The sequence below is a fragment of the Eriocheir sinensis genome, unplaced genomic scaffold (genome assembly GCF_024679095.1).
Source record: "Eriocheir sinensis breed Jianghai 21 unplaced genomic scaffold, ASM2467909v1 Scaffold9, whole genome shotgun sequence".
Taxonomy (NCBI): Eukaryota; Metazoa; Arthropoda; class Malacostraca; order Decapoda; family Varunidae; genus Eriocheir; species Eriocheir sinensis.
In genome coordinates, this window is record NW_026112274.1 from 266,677 (window position 1) to 280,497 (window position 13,821).

Here is a 13,821-nt window from a genome sequence, read left to right on the forward strand (position 1 = left end):
CAGCCGGCACCTCCCCGAAGTCCCTCACTTTAGCAAACGATTCCCTGAAGCGCCGAAATATCTCTTCGCTACCCACCTTACTGATGTCATTACCACCGAAACTGCAGAAGACGATTGGCTGTGTCCCCTCCCCTGCTAAAATTTCCTCCATTCTGTCAGATACGTGCTGGATGCCTGCCCCGGGATAGCACACTCGAAGCCTATTTTCCTTATCCCTTGAACAAAAGTACCTGTCAATGAACCTGACTTGAGAGTCCCCAACCACCAGTACTTTCCTCTTATTAACTTTGTCAGTAGACGGAAGGGAAGCCGCTGCAGGAGGAGAGGGAGGGGCGGCAACAGGGGAGGAGGAGGAGGAGGAGGAGGAGGTGGAGGGGGAGGAGGAGGAGGAGGAGGAGGAGGAGGACGATGAGTGGGGGAAGGAGAGAGAGGAGGGGGATCATGTCGAAGGGGGAGGGGGGGAGGAGGTGGCTGAGGTGGTGGTGGAGGTGGTGAGGAGGCAGGGGAGGAGGGGGAGGAGGAGGGGAGAGGGAGGGAGGCGGGGGAGGAGGAGGAGGCGGGGGAGGAGGAGGAGGCGGGGGAGGTAGCGGTAGCAGAGGAGGGGGGAGGTGATGTGGGGGAGGACAAGGAGAGAGAATGCGAGGAAGAGCAGGAAGAGACGGAAGGGAGGGAAGAGGTGGAGGAAAGGGGAGAGGGAGGTGATGAATGAGAGTCAGCGGCGGCAGAAGGGAAGGGAAGTATGGCGGGTGTGGAGAGGGGAGATGGCGGGTGAGGAGAGGGGAGAGGGGAGGAGAGGAGAGAAGCGGCTGGAGGAGTGGAAGGGAAGAGGGAGATGCAGGAGGAGGGGGAAGTGAATGGAGAAGGCACAAGCGAGGAGGGGGAGGCAGGCGGGAGAAGGGAGGCTGCTGTATGGGGAGACGCAGGGGTGGAAGGAAGGGGGGGTGAGGTACCCCCGTGAGTAGATGAGCAGGAACACCTGCTACACGCTGTGACTCGCTCCGCCAAATATTTCATGTCCCGTGTTAACGAGTGGATCGTGGATTCCAGGTGCTTGATTTTTCTTTCATCTTGCTCTGCCTTGATGCAGAAACGGCAAGTCTCGCTTGCCCCGTTACTTGTCCTAAAGTACTGCGGAGCTTGGCGAAGGCCACAGTTAGAACAACGTTTCATATTTGAGGGCATATTGGCTGATCCTTCCGCGGAGCGTAGTGAAACAGAGGGTCCCGGGTGAAACAAAGGGTCCCCTGGGAATACGGCCTGCGAGCGGGGTGTCGTCTGGTGGCCTGGAAATTTCCGTTTAACAAGGAAAATTACAGCCTGAAACAGCACCTAATATAAACACTTCCTGGAAAATGAATAGGAAAAAAATTCGTGTAGAACGTTTAGAAGGAGCTTGCGTGCACCACTGTGAGGTTGTGAAAGGTATGGGGTTAGTACAGCGAAGGAAAGCAAGTGTGTTGAGGTGAGGGTGATGGAATGTAATGAATCAGAAATAACACTTAGCAGAGCAGAGTGTTGGGTACTAGTAGTTGTTGTATATAAAAATACACATAAAATAACGTAAATTTGTATAAAAATATATATACAAAATACACATTAATTAATATAAATACGTATAAAAATGTATACAAAGTACACATAAAATAATGTAAATTCGCATTAAAATAAATCAACAAAATACCAATAAAATAATATAAATTTGTGTGTATATAATTTTAAAAAATACACATAACATAACTACAATTTGTATTAAAATTTATACAAAAATACACAGTAATAATCTAAATTTGTATGAAAATAGATATACAAAATACATATAAAATTAAGTAAATTTGTTTTGAAATATATATACAAAATACCCATAAAATATTGTAAATTTGTTTCAAAATATATAAACAAATATACATAAAATAACATAAATTTGTATAAAAATATATATACAAAATATACATTAAATGATGTAATTATGTAAAAAAATATATGCAAAATACACATAGATTAATGTAAAATCGTATCAATATAAATAAACAGAATATCAATAAAATAATGTAAATTTGTATGAAAATAAAGATGCAAAATAGATATATATATATATATATATATATATATATATATATATATATATATATATATATATATATATATATATATATATATATATATATATATATATATATATATATATATATATATATATATATATATATATATATATATATATATATATATATATATATATATATATATATATATATATATATATATATAAGAATACACATACAATAATTAAATTTGTATTCAAATAAATATAAAAAATGCACATACAATAGGGTAAATTTATATTGAAATAGATATGCAAAATACACATTAAATAATGTAAATTTGTATCAAAATATATCTACGAATACGCATAAAATAACGTAAATTTCTATTAAAATATATATACTAAATACACATAAAATGATATAAATGCGTAGAAAAATATATATACAAAACACACCTAAAATAATGCAAATTCGCATCAAAATAAATAAACAAAATACCAATTAAAGAATGTATATTTGTAGGAAAATAAATATACAAAATACACATAAAATAACTAAAATTTGTATAGAGATATATGCAAAAATTACACAAAAATAATTAAAATATGTATGAAAATAGATATACAAAATACACATAAAATAACGTAAATTTGTATGAAAATATATAAACATATACACATAAAATAACGTAAATTTGTATCAAATATACATACAAAATACACATTAAATAATGTATATATGTATAAAGAAATATATACAAAATATACATTGAATAATGTAAAATCGTATTAAAATAATTACACAGAATATCAATAAAATAATGTAAATTTGTATGAAAATAATGATGCAAAATACCTATAAAATAACGCAAACTTTTATAAAAAATATATATACAAAAATACACATAAAATAATGAAATTTGTATTAAAATATATATACAAAATGCACATACGATAAGGTAAATTTGTATTGAAATAGATATGCAAAATACACATACAACAATGTAAATTTGTTTCAAAATATATATACGAATACACATAAAATAACGTAAATTTCTAAAAAAAATATATATACAAAATACACATAAAATGGAGTAAATACGTATAAAAATATATATACAAAATACACATAAAATAAAATAATCTCGTATCAAAATAAATAAAGAAAATACAAACAAATTCCAATTTTTGTATGAAAAAAATGTAAAAAATACTCATAAAATAACGTAAATTTGTATAAAGCTATATACAAAAATACACAAAAGTAATTTAAATTTGTATGAAAATAGATATACAAAATATACATAATATATATAATATATATATATATATATATATATATATATATATATATATATATATATATATATATATATATATATAAATATATATATATATATATATATATATATATATATATATATATATATATATATATATATATATATATATATATATATATATATATATATATATATATATATATATATATATATATATATATATATATATATATATATATATATATATATATATATATATGTATATATATACAAAATACATAAAATAATGTAAATTTGTATCAAAATATTTAAACAAATACACATATAATAACGTAAATTTGTATAAAAATATATAAACAAAATACACATTAAATAATGTAAATATGTATAAAAAATATATACAAAATACTCATATAATAATATAAATTCGTATCAAAATAAATAAACAAAATACCAATAAAATAATGTAAATTTGTATGAAAATAAATATACATAATACACATAAAATAGGGCAGATTTGTATTAAAAAATATACAGAATACACATAAAATAATGTAAATTTGTATAAGAAAGAACACAAATGCACATAAAATAAAGTAAATTTTTATAAAAAAATAAATATATAAAAAACACACATTAAATAATGTAAATGCGTATAAACACATATATACAAAATTCACATGAAATAATCTAAACTCGTATCGAAATAAATAAACAAAATACCAGTAAAATAATTAAATTTTGAATGAAAATATGTATATATAATACACATAAAATAACCTAAATACAAATACTAATATACACATATAATAGTTTAAATTTTAAAGAAAATAAATATACAAAATAAACATAAAATAAGGTAAATTTGTAATGAAATATATTTACAAAATACACATAAAAAAATGTAAACTTGTATCAAAATATATATACAAATACACATAAAATAATATAAATTTATATAAAAATATATATACAAAATACACCTTAAATAATGTAAATACGTATAAAAATATATATACAAAGTACACATAAAATAATGTAAATTAGTATAAAAATAAATCAACACTTTATTTTATTTTTTACGTCTATGCCTTGCTTGAGGGGCCTGTATGGTAGTCCTCCCCAGCCCGTCATGGCGCAGGCAAGTGTCGTCATCTTCTCTTGGCTCATGCTGCCCACCGGAACTCGTTCTTGATTCACTTGGATGGTTTCCTCTAGAGTCTGGGTTGATGGGTGATCTTCAGGACAGCATGTGGGTAGTTTTAAGCCACTCGACGGTGACTGAAAAATCCGAGGTGGTAGCGTTGGGATTCGAACTCGCGTCGTCCATCACGCGGTGAATGTGGGCCCAGCACGCTACCACTCAGCCACCGTCTACCCAAAATACCAATAAAAAAAATATAAATTTGTGTGAAAATAGATTTACAAAATACACATGACAACTACAATTTGTAATAGAATCTATACAATAATACACAGAAATAATTTTGTGTATGAAAATAAATATAGAAAATACACATAAAATAAGGCAAATTTGAATAAAAAAAAATACAGAATACACATACAATAATATAAATTTGTATGAAAAAACAATACAAATGCACATAAAATAAAATAAATTTGTATAAAAATATATATAGAAAAAACACATTAAATAATGTAAATGCGTAAAAAAATATGTATACAATATACACATGAAATAATCTAAATTCGTATCGAAATAAATAAACAAAATACCAATAAAATAATATAATTTTAAATGAAAATATATAGACAAAATATACATAAAATAACGTAAATGCAAATACATGTATACACATAAGATAATTAAAATTTGAATTAGATTAAATAAACAAAATAAACATAAATAAGGTAAATTTGTAATGAAATATGTATTTTGTTTATTTATTTTGATACGAATTTACATTATTATATGTGTATTTTGTATACATATTTTTATACGTATTTACATTATTAGATGTGTATTTTTTTATACATTTTTATACACATTTACTTTATTTTATGTGTATTTTGTATATTTATTTTCATACAAACACACATTTTTTATTGGTATTATGTTTATTTATTTCGATACGAATTTACATTATTTTATATGAATATTGTAGATATATCTTCAAGTGTATTTACAACATTTTATTTGTCTATTGTCCATATATGTTTATAGAAATTTACGTTATTTTATGTATTCGTATATATATTTTGAAACAATTTTACATTGTTTTATGTGTATTTTGCATATCTATTGCAATACAAATTTACCTTATTGTATGTGTATATTGTATACTTATTTTAATACAAATTTAATTAATTTATGTGTATTTTTGTATGTTTATTTTAAAAAAAATGCGTTATTTTATACAAATTTTCATTATTTTATTGATATTCTGTGATATTTTGATACGATTTTACGTTATTCTATGTGTATTTTGTATATATTTTTATATACATATTTACATTATTTAATGTGTATTTTTATATATATTTTATACAAATCTACGTTATTTTATGTGCATTTGTTTATATATTTTCATACAAATTTACATTATTCTATGTGTATTTTGTATATATTTTCTATACAAATTAATATTATTTTATGTGTATTTTGAATATTTATTTCCCTACAAATATATATTCTTTTCTTGAAATTTTGTTTATTTATTTTGATACGAATTTACATTATTTAATGTGAATTTTTTATATAAATTTTTATACGTATTTACATCATTTTATTTTCATAGAAATATACGTTATTTTATGTGTATACGTATATATATTTTGATACAAATTTACATTATTTTATGTGTATTTTGCATATCTATTTCAATACAAATTAAGCTTATTTTATGTGTATTTCGTATATTTATTTAGATTGAAATCTATTTATTTTATGTGTATTTTTGTATATATATTTTTATACAAATATGTGTTAATTTATGGGTATTTTGTCTCTTTATTTTCATACAAACTTAAATTATTTTATAAATATTCATTTTATTTAATTTGATATGATTTTACATTATTCTATGTGTATTTTGTATATATTTTCTATACATACTTACATTTACATTATTTTATGTGTATTTTGTATATTTATTTCCCTACAAATATATATTCTTTTCTTGAAATTTTGTTCATTTATTTTGATACGAATTTTCATTATTTAAGGTGTATTTTGTATATATATTTGTATACAAATTTACATTATTTTATGTGTATTTGTTTATATATTTTGATACAAATTTATAGTATTTTATGGGTATTTTGTATATATATATATATATATATATATATATATATATATATATATATATATATATATATATATATATATATATATATATATATATATATATATATATATATATATATATATATATATATATATATTTAAAAACATATTTACCTACTATTTGTGTATTTTGTATATCTATTTTCATACAAATTTAAATTATTTCTGGGTATTTTTGTATATATTTTAATACAAATTTTAGTTATGTTATTTGTATTTTTGCAAATTTAGTTTCTCACATATTTATAATATTTTATTGTTTTTTTGTTGATTTATTTTGATACAAATTTACATTATTTTATGTGTACTTTGTATATATATTTTTATACGTATTTACATTATTTAATGTATATTTTCTATATATATTTTTATACAAATTTATGTTATTTTATGTGTATTTGTATATTATTTTGATACAAATTTACATTATTTTATGTGTATTTTGTATGTATATTTCATTACAAATTTATGTTTATTTTGTATATTTATTTTCTTTAAAATTTAAATTGTTTTATGTGTATATTTGTATTTGAATTTACGTTATTTTATGTGTAATTTGTTTGAAAATAAATATACAAAATACACATACAATAAGGCAAATTAGTATTAAAAAAATACAAAATACACATAAAATAATGTAAATTTGTATAAAAACAACAACACAAATCCACATAAAATAAAGAAAATTAGTATAAAAATATACATACAAAACACACTAAATAAGGTGAAAGCATATAAAAATATGTATACAAAATACACATCAAATAATCTAAATTCGTATCGAAATAAATAAACAAAATACCAATAAAATAATGTAATTTTGAATGAAAAAAAAAAAAAAAAATATATATATAGATATATATATATATATATATATATATATATATATATATATATATATATATATATATATATATATATATATATATATATATATATATATAAACTTTCATTCAAAATTACATTATTTTATTGGTATTTTGTTTATTTATTTCGATACGATTTTAGATTATTTGATGTGTATTTTGTATACATATTTTTATATGCTTTTACCTTATTTTGTGTGTGTTTCGTATGTATATTTTTATACTAATTTTCTTTATTTTATGTGGATTTGTGTTGTTTTTATACAAATTTACATTATTTTATGTGTATTTTGTATTTTTTTAATAAAAATTTGCCTTATTGTATGTGTATTTTGTATATTTATTTTCATACAAATTTGAATTATTTTTTGTGTTTTTTTTTTTATAGAAATTTTTCTTATTTATGAGTATTTTGTATATATTTTTTCATAAAAATGTACATTATTTTATTGGTATTTTATTTATTGATTTTGATACGAATGTACATTATTATATGTGTATTTTGTATATATTTTTTTTATTTATTTACACTATTTTATAAGTATTATGTTTATATATTTTATACAAATTTACGTTATTTTATGTGTATTTTGAATATTTATTTTCATACAAATACACATTCTTTTATCGGTATTTTCTTAATTTATTTTGATACGAATTTACATTATTTTATGTGTATTTTGTATATATATATATATATATACATAAATATATATATATATATATATATATATATATATAGATATATATATATATATATATATATATATATATATATATATATATATTTTATTTTATTTTTTATACGTATGTACGTAATTTTATGTGTATTCGTATATATATTTTGAAACAAATTTACATTGTTTTATTTGTATTTTGCATATCTATTTCAATACAAATTTACTTTATTGTATGTGCATTTTGTATATTTATTTTAATATAAATTTTACTTTTTTATGTGTATTTTTGTATATATATTTTTATAAAAATATACGTTTTTTTGTGGGTATTTTGCATCTTTATTTTCATACAAATTTATAAACATTTTATTGATATTCTGTGTATTTATTTTAATGATTTACATTATTCTATGTGTATTTTGTATATATTTTATATATTTACATTTATTTATACATATATATACATATATATATATATATATATATATATATATATATATATATATATATATATATATATATATATATATATATATATATATATATATATATTTATGTATATATATATATATATAATATATATATATATATATATATATATATATATATATATATATATATATTGGATACATATTTACTAATTTTATGTTTTTTTATATCTATTTTCACACAAATTTAAATTATTTTTGTTTATGTTTGTTCATATTTTTATACAAATTTTAGTTATTTTATGTGCATTTTGTATATTTATTTTCCCACAAATATACATTCTTTTATTGGAATTTTGTTTATTTATTTTGATACGAGTTTACGTTATTTTATAAGTATTTTTATATATATTTATACAGGTATTTACATCATTTTTTGTGTATTTTATGTGTATTCGTATATATATTTTGATACAAATTTACATTGTTTTATGTGTATTTGGCATATCTATTTCAATACTAATTTACATCATTTTATGCGCATTTTGTGTATTTATTTTAATACAAATTTAATTATTTTATGTGTATTTTTTTATATATATTTTGATACGATTCTACAGTCTGCATTTTTTTTATACATATTTACATTATTTAATGTGTATTTTGTATATATATATATATATATATATATATATATATATATATATATATATATATATATATATATATATATATATATATATATATATATATATATATATATATATATATATATATATATATATATATATATATATATATATATATATATATATATATATATATATATATATATATATATATATATATATATATATATATATATATATATATTTATGTGTATTTGTTTATACATTTTCAAACAAATTTACATTATTTACATTACATGTGAATTTTGTATATGTATATCTATCCAAATTTCTATAATTTTCTGTGTATTTTGTATATCTATTTTCCTAAAAAAAACATTCTTTTATTGGAATTTTGTTTATTTATTTTAATACGAGTTTACATTATTTTAGCTGTATTTTGTATATATATTTTTATACTTATTTACATCATTTAATGTGTATTTTGTATATATATTTTCATAGAAATTTCCGTTATTTTATATGTATTCGTATATATATTTTGATACAAATTTACATTATTTTAGGTGTATTTTATATATCTATTTCAATACAAATTTACCTTATTGTATGTGCATTTTGTATATTTATTTTATTACAATTACAATTATCGTGTGTGTATATATATATATATATATATATATATATATATATATATATATATATATATATATATATATATATATATATATATATATATATATATATATATATATATATATATATATATATAGAATATATAAATATATATACTAATAAGCGCTATTTTATGGTTAGTTTGCATCTTTATATTCATACAAATTTACATTATTTCATTGATATTTTATTTATTAATTTTGATACGATTTTACATTATTCTATGAGTATTTTGTATATTTTTTTTATACATTTTAACATTATTTAATGTATATTTTGTATATATATTTTTATACAAATTTACTTTATTTTATGTGTATTAGTTTATGTATTTTGATATAAATTTACAATATTTCATGGGTATTTTGTATATATATTTTATGTGTATTTTGTATATCTATTTACATACAAATTTTAATTATTTATGTGTATTTTTGTGTAGATTTTAATACAAATTTCAGTTATGTTATGTGTATTTTGTAAATCTATTTTCACACAAATTTATATTATTTTATTGGTATTATGTTGATTTATTTTGATACGAATTTACATTATTCTATGTTTATACTGTATATATATTTCTATACATATTTACATTATTTAATGTATATTTTGTATATATATTTCATACAAATTTATGATATTTTATGTGTATTTGTTTATATATTTTCATAAAAATTTACATTATTTTATCTGTATTTTGTATATGTATTTCAATACATATTTAGCTAATTTTATGTGTATTTTGTATATCTATTTTCATTAAAATTTTAATTATTTTTGTGTATTTTTGTATACATTACATTATTTTAGGTGTATTTATTATATATATTTTTATACCTATTTACATCATTTTATGTGTATTTTGTATATATATTTTCATAGAAATTTGCGTTATTTTATGCGTATTTATATATATATATATATATATATATATATATATATATATATATATATATATATATATATATATATATATATATATATATATATATATATATATATATATATATATATATATATATATATATATATATATATATATATATATATATATATATATATATATATATATATATATATATATATATATATATATATATATATATATATATATATATATATATATATATATATATATATATATATATATATATATATATATATATATATATATATATATATATATATATATATATATATATATATATATATATATATATATATATATATATATATATATATATATATATATATATATATATATATATAATATATATATATTGATACAAATTTTATATTATTTTAGGTGTATTTTGCATATCTATTTCATTACAAATTTACATTATTGTATGTGCATTTTGTATAATTATTTTAATAGAAATTTAATAATTTTATGTGTATTTTTGTACTTATATTTTTATACAAAAATGCGTTATTTTATGGATATTTTGCTTCTTTATTTCCATACAAATTTACTTTATTTTATTGATATTCTGTTTATTTATTTTAATACGATTTTACATTATTTTATGTGGATATTTTGCTTCTTTATTTCCATACAAATTTACTTTATTTTATTGATATTCTGTTTATTTATTTTAATACGATTTTACATTATTTTATGAGTATTTTGTATATATTCTTTATACATATTTTCATTATTTAAATATATATTTTGTATATATATATATTTTTATACAAATTTACGTAATTTTATGTGGAATTATTTATGTATTTTGATACAAATTTACAATATTTTATGGGTATTTTGTATATATATTTCAAAACAAATTTACCTGATTTATATGTATTTTGTATATCTATTTTCATAATAATTTAAATTATTTCTGGATGTTTTTGAACATATTTTGATACAAAATTTTGTCATGTAATGTGTAATTTGTAAATTTATTTTCACGCAAATGTATGTTATTTTATGGGTATTTTGTTGATCTATTTTGATACGAATTTACATTATTTTACGTGTACTTTGTATATATATATTTTATACGAATTTACCTTATTTAATGTATATTTTGAATAATATCTTTGTATACAAATTTATGTTATTTAATGCGTATTTGTTTATATATTTTAATACAAATTTACATTATTTTATGTATATTTTGTTTATATATTTCATTTCATATTAACCTTATTTTATGTTCATTTTTTATATTTATTTTCTTTCAAATTTAAATTATTTTATGTGTTTATTTGTATTTGTATTTATGTTATTGTATGTATATTTTCTCTCTCTCTCTCTCTCTCTCTCTCTCTCTCTCTCTCTCTCTCTCTCTCTCTCTCTCTCTCTCTCTCTCTCTCTCTCTCTCTCTCTCTCTCTCTCTCTCTCTCTCTCTCTCTCTCTCTCTCTCTCTATCTATCTATCTATATATATATACATATATATATATATATATAAATATATATATATATATATATATATATATATATATATATATATATTTTATTCAGTATTACAATATTTTATTGGTATTTTTTTTTTTTTTTTAGATACGAATTTAGGATATTCCATATATATTTTGTATACATAATTTTTAAACGCATTTACATTATTTAATGTGTTTTGTATATATTTTTATACAAATTTACTTTATTTTATGTGTATTTGTATTTTTTTTTATACAAATTTACATTATTTTATGTGTATTCTGTATTTTTTTAATACAAATTTGCCTTATTTAATGTGTATTTTGTATATTTATTTTCATAAAAATTTAAATTATTTGATATGCATGTTTGAACTTATATTTTTATAGAAATTTTGTTATTTTATATGTATTTTGTGTATATTTTTCCATACAAATTTACATTAATTTATTGGCTTTTTTTATTTATTTTGATACGAATTTTCATTATTATATGTGTATTTTGTATAGATTTTTATACGTATTTACATTATTAAATGTGTATTTTGTTTAAATAGTTTTATACAAATTTAAGTTATTTTATGTGTATTTGTTTAAATATTTTGATAGAAATTTATATTATTATATGTATTTTGTATATATATTTCAATTCAAATTTAGATTATTTTATGTGTATTTTGTATAGCTATTTTCATACAAATTTAAATTACTTATGTGTATTTTTGTATATAGTTTTATACACATTTACGTTATTTTATGTGTATTTTGTATATTTATTTTCATACAAATGCAGATTCTTTTATTGGTATTTTGTTTATTTATTTTCATACGAATTTAAATTATTTAATGTGTATTTTGTATATATATCTTTTTATAGAAACTTACGTTATTTTATGTGTATTCGTATATATATTTTTAAACACATTTACTTTGTTTTATGTGAATTTTGCATATCTATTTCAATACAAGTTTTCATTATTGTAAGTGCATTTTGCATATTTATTTTGATTCAAATTTAATTATTTAATGTTTTTTTTTTTTTGTATATATAAGTTTATAAAAATATGCGTTATTTTATGGGTATTTTGCATCTTTATTTTCATACAAATTTATATTATTTTATTGATATTCTGTGTATTTATTTTGAAGCGATTTTATATATACATATATACATATATGTATATGTATATATGTATATATATATATATATATATATATATATATATATATATATATATATATATATATATATATATATATATGTCTATATATATATATATATATATATATATATATATATATATATATATATATATATATATACAAAAATACACATCAAATAATTAAATATATATTATATGTAATTGAAATAGATATGCAAAATACACATTAAATAATGTAAATTTGAATCAAAATATATATACGAATACACATAAAATAACGTTAATTTCAGTGAAAATATATATACAAAATAAATAAAATAATGTATATTTATAGGAAAATAAATATACAA